General features: G+C 41.8%; 1 protein-coding gene across 1 annotated transcript in view; it reads right to left on the bottom strand.

Moving 5' to 3' along the window:
- FZD7 (frizzled class receptor 7) overlaps window positions 1–24,260 on the bottom strand; it is a 54,493-nt gene that overhangs the window by 26,699 nt on the left and 3,534 nt on the right. Inside the window, exon 2 of the mRNA XM_080400192.1 lies at window positions 1–24,260. This exon is cut by the window's left edge and continues 26,699 nt beyond it. The gene's annotated coding sequence lies outside the window, so the exon portion shown is untranslated.

The following is a 24,260-nucleotide window of genomic DNA, read 5'->3' as shown; positions in this document are numbered from 1 at the left end:
CAGTATATTGCTGTGCTAAGAAATGTGACAAAGATGCCTGCTGATAAACTTGTGTGCTAGAGCCATATTCACATCTATTCAGTGTGTCACATTGGTTCTTCAAGACGGTGGGTCACAGACTGGAGTACTTGAGCTGGTTTGTTGCATCACATCAATGACCACTATTGCTGTGAAATATTTTCTTTTTTCTTAATGAGGAAATTAATGGATTTGAAATGTAATAGTACAGGGATCAAATGTCTTAGGAATAAAAAGCAATTGTAGCTTATCTGTTTCAGTTTAAAATGTTTTTCCTTTTGCTTTTTCTTTGTATAATTGATCTCTTTAGAAAGAAGGGGTGTACTATGTTACAGTGTTACTGTAACATTCAAATTGCTCTGCAGCTCTTTTATGCTGTATCTTCTGTGACTACGTATATCTGGCCCCTCCTAGCTCAAGAAATTTTTCTCTTTCTCACACAAACCCTTAAGTCTTCATATTCATAATTAAGGAGATTAATTACATAATGAAGAGGGAGTTGCTGTAAAATGGTCCTAATATGAGGACTCTTTAAAAAAACCCTGGTGTTTCCCTCAGAAACTCTAGCATCCTTTGTTTGTAGGAAAGGCAACAACAAACATACATCTTAAACAGATTGTGCTATATTAGCTGGGGGAGTCTGTCTCAGCCTGAGATGCAACCCCGTCCGCCCAAAGGTAAGGGAATGGCTGCACTAGAAAGGGTGTATATAAAACAGAGGTGTTGAAACTGTTGTCCCTTGGTGTGCCTGGAATGAGGTGGGTGAGAAGGGCTCTGATCAGTTGTCCTAGGCCACTGGGAGAAAATGGTAATATAAACATACAGCATTTCTCTAGGGGAACGCTGTTTCTGACTGCAACTAATAAGGCAGGGGTTTCCAAATAACTCTTGTAATTGGAGCGTTCGCCTACTTTCTTTGATGTGAAGTTAGGTTGTCATATTCTGGCTCCCAATGACCAGAAGTTATGTTTTAGAATAACTGTTCTGATAGCAATGCTTAATAGGGTGAATAGTCATGATTCTTATGGGAGGTACAGCAGAGATTCAAAATCCACCTCAGGGCAGGATGAAAAATACACAAAGCTGACACTTTCTTCCTAGCCCCTCTGACTCTAGTAGAACAGCAGTGCTGAAGCTGAGAGGGAGGTTTGGAGAAAATTTTGATCTGCATGCTGCAGGCTTTAGCTCTTCAGTTTTTCTGTGTAACTGGATCTAAATATGATCCTTTCAGAAGTAATTCTGAAGATCCACTGAGTCAGGTTAGGGCTGCTGCGCAGCGTGCTGTTGGTGTGAACTCACAGGAGAAAGCTCTGTCCTTGGCTGTAGCTCTAATGTATTCACTTTTCATCGCAACTCTGCAGTGCATCATATAAACGAGTCTGTTCTTTTAGCTATTGTGAAACTCTGATGGAATGTGCTATTCAAACAGACTATTATTTTAAATCAGTATAACACATGTAGGTTAAAAAAAACATACACAAATCCTAGAAATAGCAGGTTTACCTATTCATCTGATATTTAACACCACAGAGACAATGATTTGGAATTCTATTCTTTTGTGTGTGTTTTGGCCTTCCAAAAGATAATTTTGTTAAGATCCTTTAGTTTTAGCTAGAGCAGACATGTATATCTCTTACTTTATTGTGCTGTTGGTGATCAAATTTTGATTTTAATTGCAAAGAAGATACTGTAAAAAACTTGTTATTGAAAAGATTTTCAACATCAGTTAACATTCTAAAATGGAAAATATTTAATCTCTGAGAGCTACTATGGAGAATTTTTGAACAGCAGTTCACCTCTGGTTCATAATGCACTTCCAGTTTCTCCTCGTCTTTTTTTCACCACCAGCCCAATGCCACAGTTTAGCAGGGAGAGATTAGGTGTTGAGCCCCAGGAAGATCACCAAGCTCACATCTTGCCTCTAGAACTGCAAGCTTACTATCAGAGCACTCAGCCAGATTCTTTGTTCAGAAATGCATTAATTCATAATTCTATGCCTTGCAAATGTGCAGCTCCAAATAGCAGAAAAGACAGACTAGCATCCTGGGTTTTTAAAAAATTTGAGGGACATTTGGTGCAGTTGGTTACTTTTTTTCCCTCCTGTCTGTCCTGTGCACTTGCTGTTCTCTCTGTTCTGCTTCCTTTGCAACATCTTGGGATCTGTGAACCACCACTGTCACACTCCTCGTTGTGATCAGGGGTCGTTTCTCTGTTGCTATGGTGGCAAACAGAAATTAGGATCCTTATATCAGCTAAGGAGAGCACAAGTAAGCACAGAAATACTTCAAGGACCAGGTTCAGACTTAGAGGAGAGACTGCCCTGCAGTAAATACCCCAAGGTGACAGAATAATATTATTCTTCCCAAGGTGCTTTATTGTATTTTCTTTATGGCACCCTCCAAATTCCATTATTGGCTGAGAATGGAGGACACCAGTATTATTAGAGATGGAAGAGACCAGTATTGAGGACTGTTCTGTAAAATACTTATCCTCTGTGGGTTTGTGTAGGTCTTTATGTAACCTGAACGACTTATTCTTTGGTTCTTCAACTGTTTTCCTGCAGAAACTTGGTGGGGGAACATTTCACCCTTCCCTAGGTAATGGCAGAGGAAGGTAAGAGTCCCAGCCTTTCAGCTGTGTTCACAACTCCCGTGATGGAGTTCCTGTTCTGTAGCCCCCACACCAGCACTGGGATAGCAGGATGCTTATTCAGATATTTACTTCCTTCAGTGCTCAGGTCTGCAAGTCTTTGCCCTTTTCATACTTCATTCAAAGGTACACTTTTATCTTTCTTTAATTTTTTCTCTAAGCTACTCAACTTACTTTGAGAATTTTTAGTAGGAACAAGAGGGGCAGGGAGCTGTTGTTCATTGTAAGCATGCTCTGCTTTCACAAGTGGGATGTGAACACACTGTGAGCACTTCTGCCTGGCCTTGAAAGGAGGTTAGTCTGTCAGCTGCGCTTCAGCATCGTCTTGTGGAAGTGCCCCCTGCTGCCATGTACAAAGACTTACAGCATATTACACTACAACTTTTACCACTGTGTCTTTCAGTCTACATGTGCTCAAAGTGTTTTATGATATACACACAGCAACAGAAAATGTACAAAACAAATATATCTTCAAACAGAGGAGCTTCTTTCTTCAGCTGGCAAAAATGACACTTTTCACAACAGAACAGTAATAGAAATGAGCCTGTACTGGCAGAGCCATTCAAAGTTCTCCCCAGCTTAGGATAACTTTCTTCCAAGCATGATTATTCTTCACGACTTTATAATGAATTGAACCAAGCATAAATTAAGAAAATAGAGATGTAGATGAGAATATAAATCTAAATTTACTTCCAAAGCCTGTTGTTGATTATCTGCTTTGCATTTCTTTAGTGGTTCTTCCCCAATACTGTGCCACATGTAATTTAGCACTGCTTAAAAACTATTTCATTAGTGTAATTAATGTGGGAAGGGGCTGTATTGGCAATTGCTTTTTATGATTGTCAGTTTCATTGGTGACTACTGTTAGTTTATATCTTAGAAGGATATATATTTTACAACTAAAGATCCAGCACTCGAGTGCTATATTGGGTCTGTTTTAAATGCCATTAAAATAAATGTGTATAAATTCAGAATAATGTAGTATTGAAATAAACTCTCCAAACTTGTAGGTATGGAGCAGCTATGGAAAACATGCATTTTCAGTGAGTATCAGAGCATAGCTCATTGAGACAGTGATTGTAATGAGAGGTTTGCTTGGGAAAAAAATGAGTTAACTTAAAGTAGGACCAGATGCTGATCTGGATGTAGGTGGGCTTGAGAGCAAAAGAGGGAAACAATCTGAGTAAAGAAAACAGGAGCAGGGTCTGAGGAAGGAAATGGAAAATCTATTGTCAGTGCCAAGGAGAAGAGGACATAGGGAGCCCTGGGGAGGCTGGGTGTGGAGGAAGGGAAAGGGGAGGACTGAGGGATGACTGGGGACAAAGCTGAAGAGGATGTGGGATATGAGGGAGAGTGAGGATAGACTTGTTGCAGAGGTTGGGCAAGGGGCTGAGCAGGCAGCTCTCGTCTCTTTCTCACTGACTTCTGCCTCACTAGCTGTGCATCTTCTACTTGCTGCAACAAAGGATATATCAGAGTCCTACAGGCCACTGTCACTTTTGTCCTGGAGCAGGTGTAACCCTTGCACTGGAGCTTGGATCCTCAGTGTAGGGTGAACATGCAATTATGTCAGCGGAGAGTTGTATCTTGATGCATATGGGAAGGAGGGAAATACATTTTGGAAATGCAGTAGTCACATCTTGCACTTCATATTTCTTGAAGGTTCCAGTCTGTAAACTCAGTTAAGTTCCTCTAACATGGCAGCATGAATGTGTGTGTAAGTGTGAGGAATACATATATATTGGGGTGATTATCTGAGTAGCTGGTTGCAGGAGGGAGACAGCAATAGCCAGTGTTAAATATGACTCTCCATTATGGTAACTTCAGTGCATCTGCACCTCTTTGTAGTGCAGAGGCTGGATTACTAGCCTCAGTAACAATACCATCTTGCACTGCAGTTCTGTTTGCTCTTGCAAACTGAGCAGGATCACATCTGTGTGGGAACTTTGACAGGAGCTCTGCAGAGGTCACTGACATGCCACAGAACCATGTTTGTTCAGTAAGTAACACTTTCATCCTGATGTCCCACTAAGCCAGCACACCAGAATGGCTTCCTTTGCCACTGTGCAGTATCTAGCTCTCTCTCTGTGTATGTATGTTTTAGGCTCAAAATATAAAGTGCAGACACTGACTGTTGTTGATCGTTAGAGGTTTTGTATGGAACTGGTTAGAAAACTGGGCTGTTAGCCCTCATACGTTGCCAAAGTTGTGTTTAGATAAAACTGCTCTGCCTGTAGAAATCTCTTCCAGTTCTTCACTTATTCACTGCTAACCTAAGTGGAGCTGCAGTTGTTTTTCCCTGTTTTATGAGGGTTACGCAAGAACTTTTGCAGAGAGGCGGTTGTGTCCTGCCTGAGATGGGGGCTCTGCAGTGGAAACAACAGCAGTAAGCCTGGCATGCGAATCTGCAGATGAAACCCAGAAGTTAAATTGTAAGCAGGCAGGCAGCTCTTCTTCACAGCAATGCAATAACTAATGCGGGGTCTTGGGGCCAAGCCCACTGCAGGCCTGTGGACCCTCAAGTAAATCACTGCAGAATCCAAGGAGACAGAAGTGCTCTGTACAAGCATGTGGTCCATTTTTCAGCATTGTAGCTTGCTGTATATTTTTGTGTTCTAGTCCTCAGCTGTGCAATACAGCCATGGAATAGCTGTTAGCTGGGACTCCAAGAGCTCTGGGGTGATGGACAGCAAGTGTGGTCTTGACAGTGAGATGCTGTTCATGTTTGGATAGCCAGTGGACACGCAGGAGCCCAGTTCTTCATCATCACCAAGCTGGGCAGGAATTGGCACAGGAGTTGCGTGAAGTTTTTAAATCAGCTTTTCACTGTACCCACTCTTGCCAATCCCTTAGAATAATTTGAGGGGCCCAAGGTTTATTGTCCCTTATGTTCACATTGTTAGGACTCATACTGGGACTTTATGGCCACTTAAGCATTATAATGGTATTGCTATGTCTTTTCCCCCCAGGGCTTTTGCACTGTGGGAGAGGCATAAAAAGGCAGTAGTACACTGGACCCCAACTCAGAGCTTACTGGACGGCTGGCATTACCACAGGATATGAAAAGGCTGAAATGGAGACTGACAGAGGGAGTTCAGTATAATACTGCCAGCAACACGCTACTTGCTCAACACAGTTACCAGCTCTGTGGGATCAAAGCAGTTACACAGCCAGTACAGGCAACATGGGAACGGAGGGGCTTTCGCTCGGGCTGTAGGGTGGGAACAGTTTTTCGTATTTAAGACCCTGCGCTGTATTTGAAATGGAAGCCTAAAGACTAAAATGTTTGGGACTAGTCATTGTCCTGCACAAACTACCCAGGCTTTCACATGTTTCTGCTTCAAAACAGAGCAGGCAGGCTCTTGTGTTCAAAAAAAGTTTTGGTTACAGCCTCTTGTTTAATTTTAGTTCTTATGAATTGACATATGGCAGGCATGATTTTTAATTAGAGCTTTAGCTGTGTTTTACTGTTAGGGTTGCAGAGCACTGTGGAATTTACATTAGGAAAAAAATGCTCTGTCGGTAGAGTACAAGGCTGTTTAGTAATCAGAGTGGAAAGTTAACTTTGAAACAAATTGGCAACTGATCACATAAAATTCAAATCGGTAACATTTGTGTTGGAAACCAGCTCAGATCTGGGAAAAATGGAATCTAAGCTATTCTGTTCCTCTTGCAGAGGAGCTGACCAGTGAACACACTGTGCACGTCAAACTTCATGTGTAACACCCCCTACGAAACCAAAATTCATTCTGAGCACCTATCTGATTCCTTTTCATATTAGTGTAAAACTAAGTGTTACTTTGAAGAGAAGTTTCCTTGCATACTTTACAAAACAAACAAACCTCCTTTGCCAGTCAAAAACTAAAGGTCAAAAGTTTCCCCCCTTTGTTTTTCTTTTGGATCAACAGGGTGTAATAGAGAGATATTGGGAGAAGTTTTGCTTGCTCCTCTGCATTTGTAACAGATTCCCATCTTCCCAGTTCATTGTGTGAACTCTTTTGAGTACTGAAAGAGTTAATGGTGTGTTCAGGCCTCAACCAGCAAATGCATTTAAAGTTCAGTCCAGCACTCACATGGTTTGTATTCTTGCGCTGCTGGAGTGGTGTGTTCATGGCATCTGGTTCCCTGGCAACAGCTTTCATTGGCTCAATCAAAGCCTTTTCTTCTTAAGAAAGCTCCCACTGTGACACCCTACCACCACCACTAATCACCATCTTAACCGAGTGTTTAAGATGCAGCTGGTATGAAAAATAGTGCTTGTGCATGTGAGAAGATTAAGAGGCTACCTTGCATAGTACACCTGCCCTGGAGAGTGCTCTCACACATTCGTGTTGGGCATACTGGAGGCTGTATGCTTTCCTGCTGGAAGAGATGAAGTATCAGTACATGAAGAGTCTGCTTAGAAATAATCTTTTGTTAGGCAGAAATCCATAAACCTTTGTGTCTTGTGAATAGTCATTTCCTCTTTGCAACTGAGATGGCATTTGGGCCTCTGTGCTATTGACAAGGGGCAGAAGTGGGATGTAGGGGGTGTACAATAAAATCCATATTGTTGAAGCTGTCTCCCCTGACAAGAAGGAAGCAGGAAGAAGTCTCCCAACATGTGAACGGGAGAACAATGGGAGCAAGGAATTCACGATAAGCCTCCTCAAGGGTTACATATGTTGGGATTTCTGGAGATTCAGAGTTTGTGTAAAAGTTGAGAAAGGCTCTAGCAATCATGTCTGTCTGTGTCTGGCAGAATTTGGGGTACAGAATGATCAGTCAGCTTGGGCATTAGCATGCCCTGCATCACGCTTTCACTATTAGAAACATTGTCCTTTTGAATTCCTGAAGCTCTCATTGACTTGGCAGCTGGCAGAAAGTCTTCCCTTATTTTCCTAGTCTTGGAGACTACCTTGCAAGATGCTCTTTAACCATCAGAGACCATGGCACTCCACAGGAATGATGCAGCTTGAGCAGAGATGTAGGTGATGGTAAGCGCAAGGAGAGACGGTGTGCATTGTAATCTGTGTGCTACAGGGGTTACTTGTTTACCAGGCAAAGCAAAAAGGCCAGGCAACCCCCTTCTTGCTTATCTCTGTGCTGTTGGGCAGGAGAGTAAACACAGATTTAAGATTGTGTGCTGGAGAGCACATAACATCTTCAGCAGTATGGCTTTAGTCATGAAATACCCTGCCAGATAATGTTAGACTGAATTTCTGCCTGCTTTGGTTAGGTTTTAAGGTAAGCTGCAGTCTCTTGACAGACCTCTTCCCTGAGCTCATCCCTTGTTTTAAAACAATAAGTGAACATATTCCTTTGAAGCTGGGGAGAGGGAAGCAGGAAACCTTGTCTTGTGAGACACTATGCTGTATTAGGCATAGAGACTGAGGTAAATATGTGCCTGAGAAAAAAGATAGGGAGGACAGTCTTGTGGTTAAGCTGCTATATTGAGACTTGGAATTTGGGTGTAGCCTTCATCTCTGTGTGGCTTTGGGAAGGGCTGGTCATAGGCAGAATAGGCAATTACCAAGGGCAGCCAAACCAGAAGTGAAGCGCTTTGTGGTGACTCCTTTGGCTGTGGCAGAGCCCAGGGAAGCTGCCTTCATACCTGCTGCTGCCAGGGCAGGACAGAGCCAGCAGCGTTGTGCTTGGCTGTCATTGTGCCCTCGCCTTTTCAGGGGCAGCTGGAGCAGCAAGGGCAACTCAGCAAGGCCCAGGTCTCTTTCCATCTCTGCCCCAGCCTTTCCCTGTGGCTGAAATGCCTTGACGTAAAGTAATGGTGTAAGAGCAGAGCTGCAGCAATTTGAATCAAAGGACACACATAAGCCCATGGTCAGTCTTCAACACTGGCTAATAAAAGATACCAGGGAAGAGCAATAGGAGTGGGGCAAATCTAGAGTAAGTCTCCAAAATTCACTCTGCACCTTTAGCAATTAGCTTGGTGGTTTACTGAGCCTGCAGCAGGTCTTCATATTAACAGACTTTCTGAGATTGTTTTCTGTGATTGTTTCTAGGTGCTTTGTGAGCCATGCACTAGGCTGGCACTAACCCCTTATGCTAGGACAGCAAAACTCAGTTTTGCCCACACAGAGAAGCCTGGAGCTTGTTCTTTCTTGACTTCCAAGTGTCTGATTCATCCTGTCAGTCTAGCTGCAGGGTCTTTACTTGGGGTGCAGCCTTTGCTCCCTGTGTCAACACTGCTGCAGCCAGGAGCACCCTGAATCCTCCAGATACCACAGTAATACAGGCATGGGACTGGAATATGGTAATGTCGCACAGGCACGGCTGTGGGGACCAACAGGGTACAATAGCTGCAGAACTTGCAAAGTGGGAATAATTCTCCATCCAGAAGGCTCTCACAAAGATAAATCCTTAATATATGAGAGATGCTTAGTAGCTGCATGGCTAAAAGCCACCCTGAAAAGCCTATGCATATTTTTAAGCATAAAATGTATTTTAAAGGAAGAAATTCAAAAGCTGAAAATAGAAATGACAGCAGTGAAGGATAGCATTCTGAATATGGCAGGTCTGTTTTCTTCAGTCACTTGTAACTGTTAATTACATTTATTTAAACTTATTAGCACCCATTCAGTGAAAAAGGAGCTCATGGCAGGTATTAGAACTGTAAAACCAACCTGTTTTGGACATTAAATGTCTGATTTGGTGTATTTGCTTTAGAGGCTGAGTGGGGGGTGTTGCTGCTTCTCCTCTCCTGGAATGTTTCAAAAGACCAGGGAAGTGCATGTGCATACACGCGTGTGAGGAGCTACACTTTTTCTGCTGTGCTGACAATCTTGACCTTTTGACTAATTTATGGGTCTCAAAGCAGACAATGAAAATGTGACTTCAGCAGGGTAATTAGTAATGTCACTGTTTCAAGTGAAACTCAGATTTGCTTTGGCTTAGATATGATTTTGGAAAACATTCTTTATGTGCATACTGGTTTACCATAAACTCTGGAACAAGGAGTTTTGGGAATCACCTGTGGATATAAAGGGACAGGGAATTTCCACTGCCTGGGGGTTTTCACAAGCTTCCTCTAGCCACACAGATGGATAGCTGAAAATATGTAAACCTGGCAAAACGCAGAAGGAATGAGACCAGTATTCCATCTCAGTCCTCTCCTTCGGGTAACTGAGTAGGTACCTCTGTAAAGAAATCTGAGGCTTTTCCTATCACATAGCAAGGCATGTGTTTAAATAAGATAAAAGGTTCTTGATTTACAGATTGAAGTTATTCAAGTGTATAGAACAGACTTTTGCTATTATATATGATTGAAAGGTGGAGATTATTTTGTTTCTAAATTAATTGAGTAAAATTGATTTTAAGTAGAGTTTGTGTTATTATTTAATTTCCTAGGTTTTAGATTATCAAAGTGCTTTCAAGAAGCCAGTGTAACCTTCACTCTGCCCATTCTAATCGTAGTCTGTGCACATGTATCTCTACTTACGTGATTGCAGTGTCTAGTGGATAAACAGCACAACTCTTTTCTTTCCAAAAAAAGTTCAGACGGTAAGTGTGAGGCACACACACAACTGCAAACCTTTGAGAAAGGATGTAAATGCTGGCCCTCTGCACAGGACTGAGTTTCACCCTAAGTAAACCTCGAGCAGGGTCATATAATATATTCGTTTTGAGTCACGGTAGTAGATTTATGTTATGTCAGTGAATGGGGCTATGTCTCTGCACGGCTGCCTAACCTCTAGCAGAAGTTGTGTGGTGTGAATAAAGGCCAGAGACCTGTTGTAAAAATGATGATTTAGGTGGTTGATTGGGACTCCAGAGATCTGGTTGCTTTTCCTGCCTCTTTTCTACTTTTCTTTAGAAAGAAACTTAATCTTGCTTTCTGAATTCGGGATAGTATTTCTTCACCTTACAGGGACGTTTTGGGAATAAATGTGTTAACTACTGCAAAGCATGTGGGGCTCTGGGGCTGAACAGCAAAGAAAAAGCAAGATAGAATGGAAAAGTATCATTGTTCATGCAGAGTTGCGACAGTTTGTAGTAGATGAAGCCGGAGCCCCACGCTTAAGAGCCGAGATTAAAAAGAATATTGAAGAGCTGCTTTGTATGCAGAGCACTGTCAGTCCTGTGCCTGGAGTGAAGTAGGGGCTTTTGCCAAAAAAATGAATGTGTGGGTAGTACCTGGTCAGAGACTGAAACAGTGTATTATACAATACAACCTGGAGGCAGAAGGAAGGTTACATTAGGCAACCATTGCTTTACTGTTTCATGATATTTGAGAGCTTCACTTTTCAGCCTTTGATTGTTTTGTTTTAAACAACATAGTTTTTAGCATGGAACTGATGATACAGATCTCACAGTGCACCTGGAGCTTTACGGGAAAGTGTGCAGATAAGGTCTCAGCCCCTTAGATCTTAAAACTGGGGCCTTTTTCTCCTCTTACGGATCTTGTTAGATTAAGTGATGTAAGGAATTCTGGTTTTACAACAGTGACCCATAATTCAGCATTGGGTTAGACATAAATCTCCAATATGCTTGCATGGAGTTTCAAAATACAGAATGCTGCTGCTTTCCCCCCACCCCCCACCCCCCCCACCCCTTGCATGCCTTAGGTACCAACTTTTACCCAGCAGGAATTATATGACCTTCTTACTGACTGGCACCCAACAAATTAGCAATCAGCAGAAACAGGACTTACCAGCCCTACTTTTAAAACTGCTAGCATGTGTCTTTGTAGGCTCCGTGACATTTCTCCACTGTATCCTGATAGTGAAGCAAAATCAATTTCCTCCCCTGTCCTTGGGCAAAGATTGGTGAATTAAATCTAGTTATAGAAAAAAATGCTTTATTTTTTAAGAAAGATTTTGTATTATCTAAAACCTCTTCTCTTTTAGATACTCTTCGGGTGTCTGAATTCTTTTCCTTTTTACAACATGTCCTTTCCAGTATATCCAGCCTGCTGGAAAGAAAACGTATTTCAGTCCCACCAATATTATTTATGAGCACATCATCAGCTTTGCATAGGAATACTTAGGCCCACTAGCACTCAAGAGCAGCTAAGCCCTGCCTCGATGCTCAGCAGTGTACAGACAAGGCAGGAGAAGCAATGGGGCTGAAGCAGGCTAGATGGCAGATTGGAGGCTGTGGTGAGAAATGGACTCAGTGGCCTCCAGAATTGGACATTGTGCTGGAACTTTTCCACCAAGCATTTTAGAAAACAGCAGGAATCAATGCTTTCACACGAGGAATCAATTAAAGAAACCCAAATTATTGCTATTTGAATAAACAATTATTTCTTTTTCACTCTTACAGAAGCTTGTTACAATGAACTGAAAGCCAGAACTAATTAAATGATCTGATAGCACAAATCTTATCAGAAGTGTTTCATCTGGTTTAATTAATTCTTGCCAGAAATCCTTGCTAGTCTTAGCATATGCTGAATGAATATTTTCTTTAATTAATTTTTTTAACAGTTTCCATTTATATCTTCTTCCAGTACTGCTGGGATTCTTACTCTCTGCTGATAAAGTGGGAGTGTTTACAGAAGTGCTTACTGCCAGGGAGATTTTTAACCCTAGAGACAGACAGTATGGCAAATACCTTGTAGGTCAAGAAAAGGGACATTTACACCTGAATCTGAGAGGCTGTTTTTTTAAAAAAAGTGACAGGATAAGACAAATAAGATAAATGTTTTTCAGCCCACCCTCCTGCTTAACTCTTAATTTGCTGGTAACAAATACTCTGAAGATGCAGTGGTTATCACTAGGAAGAGGACAAGACAGCTCTAGGACTCAGCACTATGCAATCTTCACTAGCCTTTTTTCCTCTGCACATGAAATGCAGCCAGTTTATGATGGTTATTGCTAACCAGCTCTACCATAGGGTATTCCTTTGTCAAGCAAAACAGGCTATAGCCTGATTTCCTGAGCCAATCCACTGATTTTTGCACACAGGGCTTGGGATTTGGCTTGAGAGTGTTCAGGTATCAAAGTGTAGGGTCTGCAGCCCTGCAATCTCACCCCTGAGTCAGGAGGGTATTTCTGAGGAACATGAGGATGTAGTTGTCAGCTTGCTGTAGGACACTTTCTGTGTTTTGGCTTTTTGTAGATGGTAATGGAAAGTCTCTTCCTTATGAGATATTTTGGGAAAACCCAACCTGTAGGAATGTGCCTGTATTCAGAGGCTGGAGTCTGGCCCTCTGGGAGTTGAAGAGGTTTGGATTGAAGACTCAGTTTTGTGGTCCGCCTCTTGATCTCATACTAGTGTACCACTAGTAGTATGTACCTGTGTCCATACAGAGGTGGGAACAGCTGTAAATACAGTTTTATAGTCTTTGATTTCTGTATTTATTTCTCGTTTGATACTGCATTCATTGCTCAGCCAAAACTCCAAATCAAGGGCTTGTAGGTGATCACAAAACAAGCCCTCACATGCTGCAGATGTGCTGTAATTGTAGTACTAGGATTTGCCCTTCAGTTGTAGTTGCAGGACAGCACTGTGCAAAATGGCTACAGAAATTCTTACCAACAGGACAGGGACGTGCTCTAGGGACTGCTGCTTTGGTGGTAAAGACCAGAAAAATATGAGAATAGCATTACTTTCCATCTGACTTTCATGAGGACAAGTGACAGGCTTTAAAGTTTAAAATAGCACTATTAAAGCAGTATAAAAATGTACATATTCAAGACGTGTCGTGTCAGTAAGATGGGACATTGTCACAGGATAATGGGTGCTAGCTACTCGGCATTCAAAGCAGGACAAAAAAAAAGGGAGACACTAATGTGGTTCTTGGTTTCCTAGGAAGCAGAGTATGAGAAATAAATAGAGAAAAGGAACAGCACAATGCCTCTGAGTGTACCCCTGCCATGGTAAAGAGTGTTTGAGCCAAGGTTCTCTATCACCACACCTTTCAGAGCAGTGTTTGTGCCATAGCAGAGATAGCGCATTCTCTGCCATTCTATCCTCTGCCAAAAAAACCCACCCTTAACTGTCACAGCAGCAAAGTTTTCTGTTAGCACCTTATACCTTTCTGTCTTAGTAAATGTGGTAAGCCATAAGTGTTTTGAAAAGCAGGGTCTCAATAACCTTCCCCATGCCCTTGCTGGAGCTGGCCATATTGCCAGGGATTATGCAAGTCAGCTGGGGGAGCTGCCCCTCTCCAGCTGGCAGAGCTGGAGCACTTGGCTGCTTTGTGACTGTAACACAAGAAAACTCTTGGGCTTTGACATGAGAAAGGCCTTATACTTCTGGAAGGTGGCTTGCCTCTTTCCCTGCCTCCTCTGTTCATGTGGGTGGTTCAGTAATGTGTCTCCTTTTAGTGCTGACTTCGTTAAATTGTGGTAATAACAGTACCTAGAGCTCTTCCTCCCCAGGAAAATTACCAGAAGTGCGCAAAGGTGCTGGCAGGATGGTCTGCAGGCTCAGTTGCTGGAGGGTGAAGTGAGCAGTCATGTGGTGGTCTGGAGGACCAGGGTTGTAAAGTGAGTAGGTGTTAGTCGTGAGGAAGAGACCAGCTGTCTCTCAGGTAAGGTTGGGTGAGGCACTCCCCCTGTCCCCGATCCCTGCACCTTCGGCACATACCAGTTTTCCCTTGCAAAAAGAAGGCTTTAGACTCTGTCCTGCGGTCATGTGCCCTATTCCCCAAATGTTTGCACTCTGCGTTTGAGATAGCACAGGCTCTGTGTGTTATGGCCATATTGGGGCATCTCTCAAACAGCACAGTTAAGGTTGTGTTTGCTCATACCTTAACTCCTTATTTACTGGTTTCCAAGGGAATAGCTAGGACTGACATTCTAGAAAGGCACTCCATGCTCCTGGCAACCTTCATGTATTTCTTTGTCAGCAAACTTATTTTGAAAATTTACAGGAGGAATATAATTTGGTGAACATGCATGTTGATCATAGCAGTTTACAGTCAGCAGTTAGTTTGCTCTGGAGATGCTACTGCAGCTATGTGTGACCAAGTGTTCCTTCACAGCCTGGGCACTTCACTGTACTTAAGAGGTGACAGAGGCAATACTATGCCATGTATGTCCTGTTAAAAAGGTAGCATGAGGAATCCCAGAGTAACACCTGCCTGGACAGGGGTAGGCAGTCACACGTTCACCTTGCGTAGGCTCTGGGATGGCTGGCTATTTGCCAGTCCAGTCTGTGAGCCAGCGCAGTCTGCAAGCCAGCCCATCACAAGTAGCTAGCAGGCAGGGCCTGTTAGCATGAGTGTTGGCTGAGCAGGCACAGAAGCATGGCCTCACACTGGAGTATTTTCTTTCTGGCCAGCCTGAAACCCAAGAAAAGCAAATGTACACTTAGTCGTAGCTGTGCCCATATGCTTCTTGTGTCTCAGTCTCATTGTTTTTATTACTCTCTTCTTTCTCTGCTCTCCACAAACACTTTTCCCTGTATGCCATTTTTAGTCTCATTAAGCAAAATGTTCCATTTGCTGCCTTATATCCCTTAGTACCAGGTCTACATGGTGCAGGTGATTAGGGTTAGACTTTCTCAGTAATATGGGACAAGATGTAGGCAAGACTGACTCCTGTGTCTCTCTTAAACTCCCTGTGGTTCCAGAGCTGACCTACCTGCCTTCACCTGTCTGCCTTAGCCTCAGTCCATCCCTTAGTCTGCCTCTTAATTCCAATTGGGCTTTATAAGGTTGCTTAATGTTTTTCACTCATTTTGGGTGCATTTCAAATTCAAACTTGGAGTTGCTTCATGTAAGAAGCATTTAAACAAAACATTCAGACATTTTCCCCTTTGTTTTTTTCTTCAGTTGAAGCAGTTCACAGTGAATTGGGAAATTGTTTTGTTTAATTCAAATCCATATTTTGGAGGTGTGTGGGGAAGTAATGGGCTGCCTTCTTGCTCTGCTGCTCAATTATTTAATCACTTCACAAGTGATAATTTAATGAAACATCCAGCCAGTTATCTTGTTTTGGGGTGATTTGGGTTTTTGTGTTTTTTTGTTTTATTGCAGATAATTATTTTCCTTTTATGAACAAGATAGTTTCCTCAGTGTCTGGTTTTCATTTTTAGGGAATAGTCAGCCAACTAACAATCTGACTGGCCAGCACTGATTCCACTCAGCTGGAGATATTTTGCAGTATGTGCTGTCACACAGACCCCACATGGCAACACTTTGTACAACAACCAAAAAAAGACAAGCAGAAGAGGGCATGTGACAGTAAATCCCATAATCTGAAGAGTCCACAGAGACTCTTCAGAGAAGGGAACATTCCTTACGCATGTTACACAAAAGCCCAAAAGGTGATGAGTGACACTTCCCACTTTCATTTCTTTGGGAAGATTTGGTGTCATCACACATGTCTCTACTTTGCCACTAGCGTTTGACAATTTCCCCACAGAAAGTAAAGCACCAGCTTACTCTTTACCATTCTCTGCCTCTTAATGATCAATTATTTTTAATTGGAACCTCTTGCATTGTGCCGAATCTTGAGAGGCCCCCATCAAGATCAGGGCTTTAGCAAGATGGGAACAGTACCAACATGTACGTAGGGACAATAAAGACTTTTTTGTCCCAAAGAGCATGATCCTATTTAGAGAAAGGCCAAAAAAGAAAAGGAGGTAAGGGTGATTGGAAGAATTTGCAGACCATGAGCAACTTTGTGAAAAGTATGACAGCTTCCTGACCCCTAGTCTGGTGCCCTGTCTGCTGGCACACACTGCTTCACATTTACTAATAAAAATGTCATTGACTGTGCGGAATTACCTTTAAGGACAAATAAAATAGGCTGGTATTGATACAAAGAACTTTACCAGCTAAATCAGATGCAGCCAGGGATGGATGATGCTGAGGGGTGGAGTTTGTGAAAATAATGGTTATCATGACACAGTCTTTCACAGGCTTATTTTTATGTATATAACTTGTAACTACACCTTTAATGTCTGTGTTGAACTAACCTATTAAGTCTGAGGGCAGTGCTGAAATGCTTACCATAGGACACTTTATCAACAAAGCTAGTTTTAATGAAAATCAGTAGCAGAATGGAAGAGTCATTACAGGAAATTGCTGAGTCTCTTGAGATTGTTTTCTGAGAAACATTTATTTTCAGTACCCATGTTAAGAGGTTTTGATTAAGATTTGATTCAGAATTCAGTGCTGTATGATCTTTACTTGAGGAAAATGAGAGACATGGAGTTAAAGTGTTAGCTCTGTTCATGTTGACTCTGTTAGTCAAATGACAAAAACCTTAAGGAAGCTCAAAGACAGAAGATGAGATCCCTGTCTGTGGGCAGTGATCCAAAGATCTGTGCCTTCATAACAAAGCAAAACTATCCACCATTTAATTCATCTTTGCAGATAAGAGATTTCTTACCAGAAAAGACAGTTTCTGGCTCACAATAAATATAAAGAAGTGTCTTTTAAATCTTACAGCGTTCAGATCCAGGACTTTGGCTTAGCCTACCATAAAAGCAGAAAGTTGCTGTGGGATTTGGCCTGGGCTCTGGAAACCTAGCCCACCTCCTGCGCCGGCCCCTGCTTCAGAAGAGGAAGACTGTTCAGGCACCGGCTCTGTTTAGCCCCTTTGGGTATGTACGGTTGCAAGTTTGGTCTCTTCCCGTGGTCACTATGAGTTGCTCTAGAGAGGCCAGATCTTTGCCTTCATCTGCTTTGTGCCTGAATTCTGTAGCCATCATGAGAGTTGTTTCTGCAAATCCAATAGCTGATTTACTATCTTCAGAGAGCAGAATGTGTAAAGAAAAACAGTATGAGTAAATCCTCTCTCTAGAAGGGCTTTCTATCCACTCACATAATCCCACTCGGTTCCAGCCTGGTATGCATAGTTGTGTAAGGGTGTCAAATGACATCCCTTTTACTGGCTGTTGGCCCTAATGGAATGCTGCTTTGCACATCTCATAAAGTAAGGACGGGAAATGCTGCCTGAAACTTTTACATTAGCCATTAATTAAAAAATAAAAAAACAACAAACCCAAAACTGAGAGGCAAAAGCATTACAAATAAGAAATGCTCTTTTCATCATAGATCAAATAAAAAAGATTGCATCTTTACATTTAGTTTTTTACTCTTTTTAAAGACTGACTTTTGCTTTAGATAATCAAAGCTGGCTTTGAACTAGCACACAAAAAATTATTTTTGTCTTTAAAAGTAGCCCTATAGATACATATACATATCACAGCCTTTCATTCTTTTTATGGATGGTTTCCTTTTCTGTGAGAATGTGAAAGTTCTGAGTGATCCAGAGCTCACACAGGCACCACAACAAACATGGAGAACAGGGTTTAAGCACACTATTGCAATTAACACCAGTGTTTAATTAGCAGACATGCACTGGGCGAAGGCCTTTTGATTTTCTCTCTTTACCAGGTTTTTGATGAAAGATTTACCTGTATTTGTAAGCTGTAGCTGTTACACTAGCATGCACTCACACAACACATGCGCACACATGCATGCGCATGTATACACACACACCCTGCATGGAAAATTTGTGGAAGGAAGCCATGTCAGACAACTGATCTGATTCATGCTTTAGGTAAATATTTTTGGAAGTAGCACCCTTTGACTGCCTTCCATAAAAGCTCTTATGTTTTTGTTTGTTTGGGGGAGAGACTTGTAACTTAGAGCATGCTTTGATGCATTTAGGAGTCCTTTTTGGTTTGTTGGCTTACTTTATTTAGCAACAAAAACCTGATGTGTGATGAATGTGAATGGGTGCAGAAGTCTCCCACAGAAAAGGGTGGCATCAGGGCAACACACAAATGTTTACCCTGGTCAGCTTAAATGTCTCCATATTTCATTGATGAAAGTGAAAGTACAGTAGTCTCATGCTGTTCCCTGTTGTTGAGACAGGAAAATGCCCAAATAGCCAACTAATCCTTCTACTTGGCCATCTTTAGTAAAGAGAAAGATGTTGTTGGAGGTCATGATGACAGAAAAACTGTTGAGGAACTAAGAGATGAAGTGAAAACATGGCAGGGAGGGTGGGCTCTTACTGCTGAGGGCTTGGATGAAACCTTGGACCACTCTGCTTTAGGCTGCTACTATGATGTAGATCCTGCTTGCAGCATGCTGAAGTGAACTGTAATGAGTTAATAAGGGACAGCAGAGGTGTCACAGAAGCTGTTGATAATAACTTTGTTTATAGCATATAGAAAATGAGAAATTGAGTAGTACCGGAAGAGCTAAGCACCCTATAACACCAGCACAGATGGACCCAAATCCTTCTCTGCTATGCCTAAGCACCAGTATAGCACAAGTCCATTTTGTCTGTAGTCAACAGCTGTTGATTTGCATGCATGCCCAATTCAGTGTAATTTTCTAATTATATATCTTATGTCTTTATACCTTCTCACACCTTATATTTGAGCCCTGGCTAGGGTGATACTCCTGTGAAAAATGTACTCAGCCTGCCTATTTTAGATAAGATGTTGGAAAACATACAAATAATTTATTCTAGCTGGTGGTCTTATTTTGGCATTCTCTAGAATGGGACCTACTTGTGAAACAGGCTACAGGACACAGTTCTGACCGAGGTATTTATACAAACCCTATTATATTTGTATTTTGTTTCTTCTGATTTTGAGAGTATTTATTCTCACATGTATGTAATATGGGGAAGTGCTACTGTTCCCATTTTATAGACAAGGGTATTAGAGACAGAGATGAGATTTTCTAGTCAATTACCAAGACATGCGCCTGTGAATTTAAGTGCTTATGAAAAGTGCTTTCTATGTACCTGCCTGCATCTTTAGCTGCCTGAATACTGCTGAAAGCCTGGCTTTAAGTGATCTGCCCACCATCTGTGACAGTGCAGGTAATCAAGCACTTGTCTTCCAAATCCTAGATTAGTGCCTACTTGCTATAACACCCTTTTGTGTCCATCTGAGCCAGATAACATATTTTTCTTCTGCTACAACTCCTGTCAGAATTCCCTGTTCACAAGCTTTTTTTTGAAGCCGCTCTGTATGTTAGCCTGAGGAAAAGGACAGCACAGTAGGAATAATCTTACTCCTTGCCTGCCCTGAGAATGGCATTGCCTTCCTGCGGATTGGTTTGAGAACAATGCTAGAACTGTCAATACTTCTAGTAAAGCTGGAGGTAGGGGAGAAGTGGGCCTCTTTTTTTCTCCCCTCTTCTTTCTAGTTGTTCTAGCCTGGCCTCTGGGATCCTAGTGTTAATAGTAAGGTTATGGCCATGTGATGGGGTTAATTTCCAAGAGCTGTGCAGCCAAAGCCTACTCATATAGACTGCTCCCCTAGGTAGCACACACTGGTTTTCCACGTGTATTTGTAAGAGTAACATGCTTAAGCAAAGGCTTGCGTATAATGAACCCAAGTTGTGACACAGTTGGGGCAGCCAAAATGAACAAGTTGTTGCTAGCAGGATTTCCTGACTAATACGGACAAGTGATCCCCCCCCCCAGTTTACAATTGTTATTTAAAAATGTGCTCTAGGCCCTGTTTATTCCTGCTTTTTATCCATATTCTCATTTATCCTAGTCCCATAGTTTCCTGGCATGGTTAGGCTGGCTATACAGAGAGGAGCAAGCGATACAGAGGAGTATGTACTCATACCCTGTTTGGGCCTGTCCTCACTGTGCATCATTCAGTCGAATCCTATTTGCCTGCAGCTGTGGTAACACTGTGCTTGAGCCCAGTCTTTACCTGGGTTAGAATAAAGTGTTGTGCCTTACTTCCACTGATCTGGTTTTGAGACAAGCAATGTCCAGCCACCCAAACTAGGCAACCTTGGGCCTCAGGTTTAAATAGTGTCAAAACCCTTCCCCGTCCCCTGACTGTGGAGCAAACTGATTATCTGAGCAGCATTAAACTCCAGTGTACTTATTTTAGTCTTACAGTTTGGGCATCATTTTAGTCAAAATGTGTCAGTTCTAAGCGGGGCATTTGGGAACTTGCCATGCACTGTATTTATTCTCCCAATCCTATATTATCCTGTGCAGTGTTGTAGCTGCCAAAACCACATGCTCATGTTGGCATGAAACAATTGTCCTGATTTATATAGAACAGGCTTGGCAACAGTCAATCTCAATGAACAGTTGTAGTGCTGAAGATTCAGTCGTCTTTTTCCTCTCCAAGCAACAGACTAAATTTCTTTCAGCTGGATTTATGGTTTTAGAAAACAGCAGGAGTAGAAAGCAAGTATGGAGAGCAGAGTGTATATGAAGTACCTGTAAGGTCTGGAAGGAAGTGAAAATGAGATACAGAGGGGAAAAAAAAGGAGTATTTAAGGTACAAGCTAGTAATTTGGTTTCTAAACCCTTGTGAAATTACAAATAATGTTTACTGTTGCCCCTTGGTGAACAGAGTTGTGTGGTTTTTACTTGCATGCAAAGCTATTGGTTGTGGGCAAAGTACTTAAGACAAAAACATTCAATGGGGTGGTGTGGGTATTCCACCAAAAATAAACCCAAACAAACACTGACATATTATCAAAGCACTTTTTTTTCTGTGGAGACAAACATTCATTTGCTGCTGCTGCTGCTGCTGCTGCTGCTGCTGTTCTTGAGCTCCAGAACTGTGGAAGCCTTCTGTTTAACCTACCTGAAATAATACTGCTTTCTTCTACAAAGTAACACAAATGTCTCTGAAACTTAAGAACCAGTGTTTATGTATTTTTCATTAAAATGTAGTATATGGTGTAAACTTAACAGGGATATTGATCAATGATAACTATTACTTGCCATGGTCTTGTGAACCAAAAACGCTGCACAGACAAGTGCCAAAGGTGAAGGGCAGGAAACTTTCCTCAAGCTTAAAAAAAGTGTTAATAGAAAGGAGATTTAAACATTAGTCAAAGAAAAATCACTTTGCAGTGATTAGCAAAGGATAATTAAGGTTTATTTTTCCTCCTTTTTTTACAGGCAGGTTCACAAAGACATTTTATTAAATTGTGCTCCATTATGAAAGTTAACTGCTACTTTGTTATCAGAATGGTGATAGAGATTTTTATTCCAGAAGGCCAGACGCTATCGACTTAAAATTCTCCAAATTGTTTCCACTGTGAGCAAATTCAGTCTTGATGCGAGTCACATCTGCTTAAAAGTGAATAGCAGTTGCTTCTACTTTATACCAGCATCAAATTTCACCTACAATCTCAAATTTTTAAGATCAACTTAAATCTCAGGTTTTTGATAGTTTTGCATAAGTGACTTTAAATCCAGAAGTACCTAATAGGAAATACTGAAATAAAAACATTCAGCTTTAGTGGTTTCTGGTGGAAATAGAGACATTTTCTTTCAGATATGAATGTCTTGTGATCTAAAAAAAAATAAAGTCTATTTGAGTTTTTCCACATATGGACAAAAAAGTAGCAATCACACCTAAATGCATTTTCTCATCCAGCTAGAAAGGATGGGTAGTGAGTGAAAGAGCAGGGGGACAGGCTGCCTGCATGAATTGTGGGTTTAGCTGTCCATGCTGTATTAAGGATTAATTGCATGTTTAGTGACACAGCTGTGGCTGCACAGCACAGGGACATCAGTCGCACCACTGCTCCCCATCCTTCAGACTGCAAGCTGTTTCAGCCATTCCATCGCTCTGGCCAGCACTCATGGATTAGTGGGAGGAAATGTTTATAGAAAGGTTTAAGTTTCCTAAGTGAGTGGAATGAAATCCCCCTCAGCAATGATCAGCAAGCTCATGTTACGGAGCAGTTTGAAGCAGCCTGACTCGCTGGAAAGCAAAGGCTTTTTCAAAAGTAAACTTGACAAGTGAGTGATTCTGGGGAGCAGCCAGAGGTGTTTTTAAATAAAAGATGTGTTTTTTCTAGAGAGGCAGCGTGAACGGGGCTAGCTCTGAAAAGAACTCTAAATCCGTAGTTTGTTCACTGTAAATGTAAAAGGTTGCGTTTGAGAGCAGCATCTGAATAAGGATAGTGCCGAAAGTGCAACTATTGCACACTGTGCTCAGTAAGTGAAACAATATTGCAGTGCAACCACAGCTACCATTGGTGCCCAGCTAAGGCATGGTAGTTCTCTGTTGTATAACTTAAACTCTGGTACAGCTATAGTTTAAGGCAAGGGAAAGGTGATGAACCCAATAAATAGGCTGAAATCAGTGCGAGAGAAAAGCTGGAAACTATCATTTCACAAGTGTAAAATTCTGTTTGGTGGGGCCCTTTCCATGATTGCAGCAACACAGCTTGAAATCTAAACATTCATTTCAGTTTAAAAAAATGACATAAAAATAGACCACTCTAATTGAAGCTATCAGCTTTGAGATGACTGTGATAAGAAAAGATGTAGGCTTTGGACTAGCTATTAAGAATAAAGTAAAATTCATCTGAACAAAACTGGAGATAGCCAAGGTGCAGGGAGGATGAAAGAGCCAGTTGAAAATATTGCCTTTCAAAAGCTATTGAAAAGGACCTGGTCATTAGTGTTTCCCAAAAACACTCCACCTGTCAAAGCGAGGATTTCATTTACAGCACTTGTAGCACCCTCCAGTTCTCAGTCTCACAGTCCCTTTAGAATGGGAAGAGAGCGTTATCCTTGTTTTCTAGATAAGGAAAACTGGTTTATCAGCTTGCCCTCAGCAAGAGACAGAGCCTGGAAGAAAACTGCTAGGATGCAAGTACCTAAAGTGAGGGCAAAGGTTTGAAATGATCTCAAAATGTGGCCTGTTTTGAAGGGCCTGTATTCAAGAAAGGCCAATTTTCAAGTCACAGCTGAGTTTCTGGTCAGTATATTCACCCAAAAGTCTCTTGCATCTCCCACAACAAAGTATAGGGGAAGACACCACTCCCAGAGCTGCCCCCCTTTATAACCGGCCCAGTGTTCAAAGACTGAAAGAACTTCAGTGGAGCCCTTGTATTAAAAATTATTTATTTAGTGATCTGTACATGGGATGAAGCAGGGCCTCATACAGACCTTCAAAAAAAAAATCAAGTAAAAACATAAATACATTTTCTTACAAAAAAATGAGATTTACAAAATATACATACTGCACTTGTCTTGTCCTACACGTTTGGTTTTTTTCTTCCACATGCCCATTATAAAAGACAAAAACCCAAGCCCTGCAAGTCTGAAATCATATCTACTGAAGGATTTGGCTGATGGGCCCATTTCTCATGCCCAGACTACTGGTATGCCCTCAGACAGCAGCAGTTTGCCCCCTCACCCTGAACAGGTTTTTTCTTTAAGTTTCATTCCAGACTTTCTTCCCCCCAAAAAACGAAGAGCAGCTATAGGGTGGAGGCTTGCTAAAACCCCAGAATTTCCTGTTTTGTCCTTAGGCAAGAGTATACACACACACATATACTTATAAAAACAACCCTTCAGTGAATATAAAGGTAAAGTAGTACACAAAAAATAAAATATGAACAAGTCAACATAAAAATTTCAGAAGAGAAAAATCTGTCACATTTCAAAAAGAAAACCAATGCATTTGACGATTAATTTTTGAATGTCTTTCCTTCCAAGACGTGATCACTGGAAACTTAACGAGCTGTATTTTAGCTGAAATAAGAAGGCTCCTCACTTGCAGTAACTGCTTGCTTTAAAACCCCAGCCCCAGCCCCCTCCTGCACCACGAGTCATTGCCATGCAGTTCAGGGAACCTGAGGGGCAGGCAAGGGTCCATCTGAGCCAACAGGATTCCTCCTCTCGCCAGAAGCCGGCTGTGTATTGACTTTACCTGCAGCGAGCTCA

The sequence above is a fragment of the Falco punctatus genome (genome assembly GCF_963210335.1).
Source record: "Falco punctatus genome assembly, chromosome: 8".
Taxonomy (NCBI): Eukaryota; Metazoa; Chordata; class Aves; order Falconiformes; family Falconidae; genus Falco; species Falco punctatus.
This window is presented reverse-complemented; position numbering and strand designations above follow the sequence as displayed.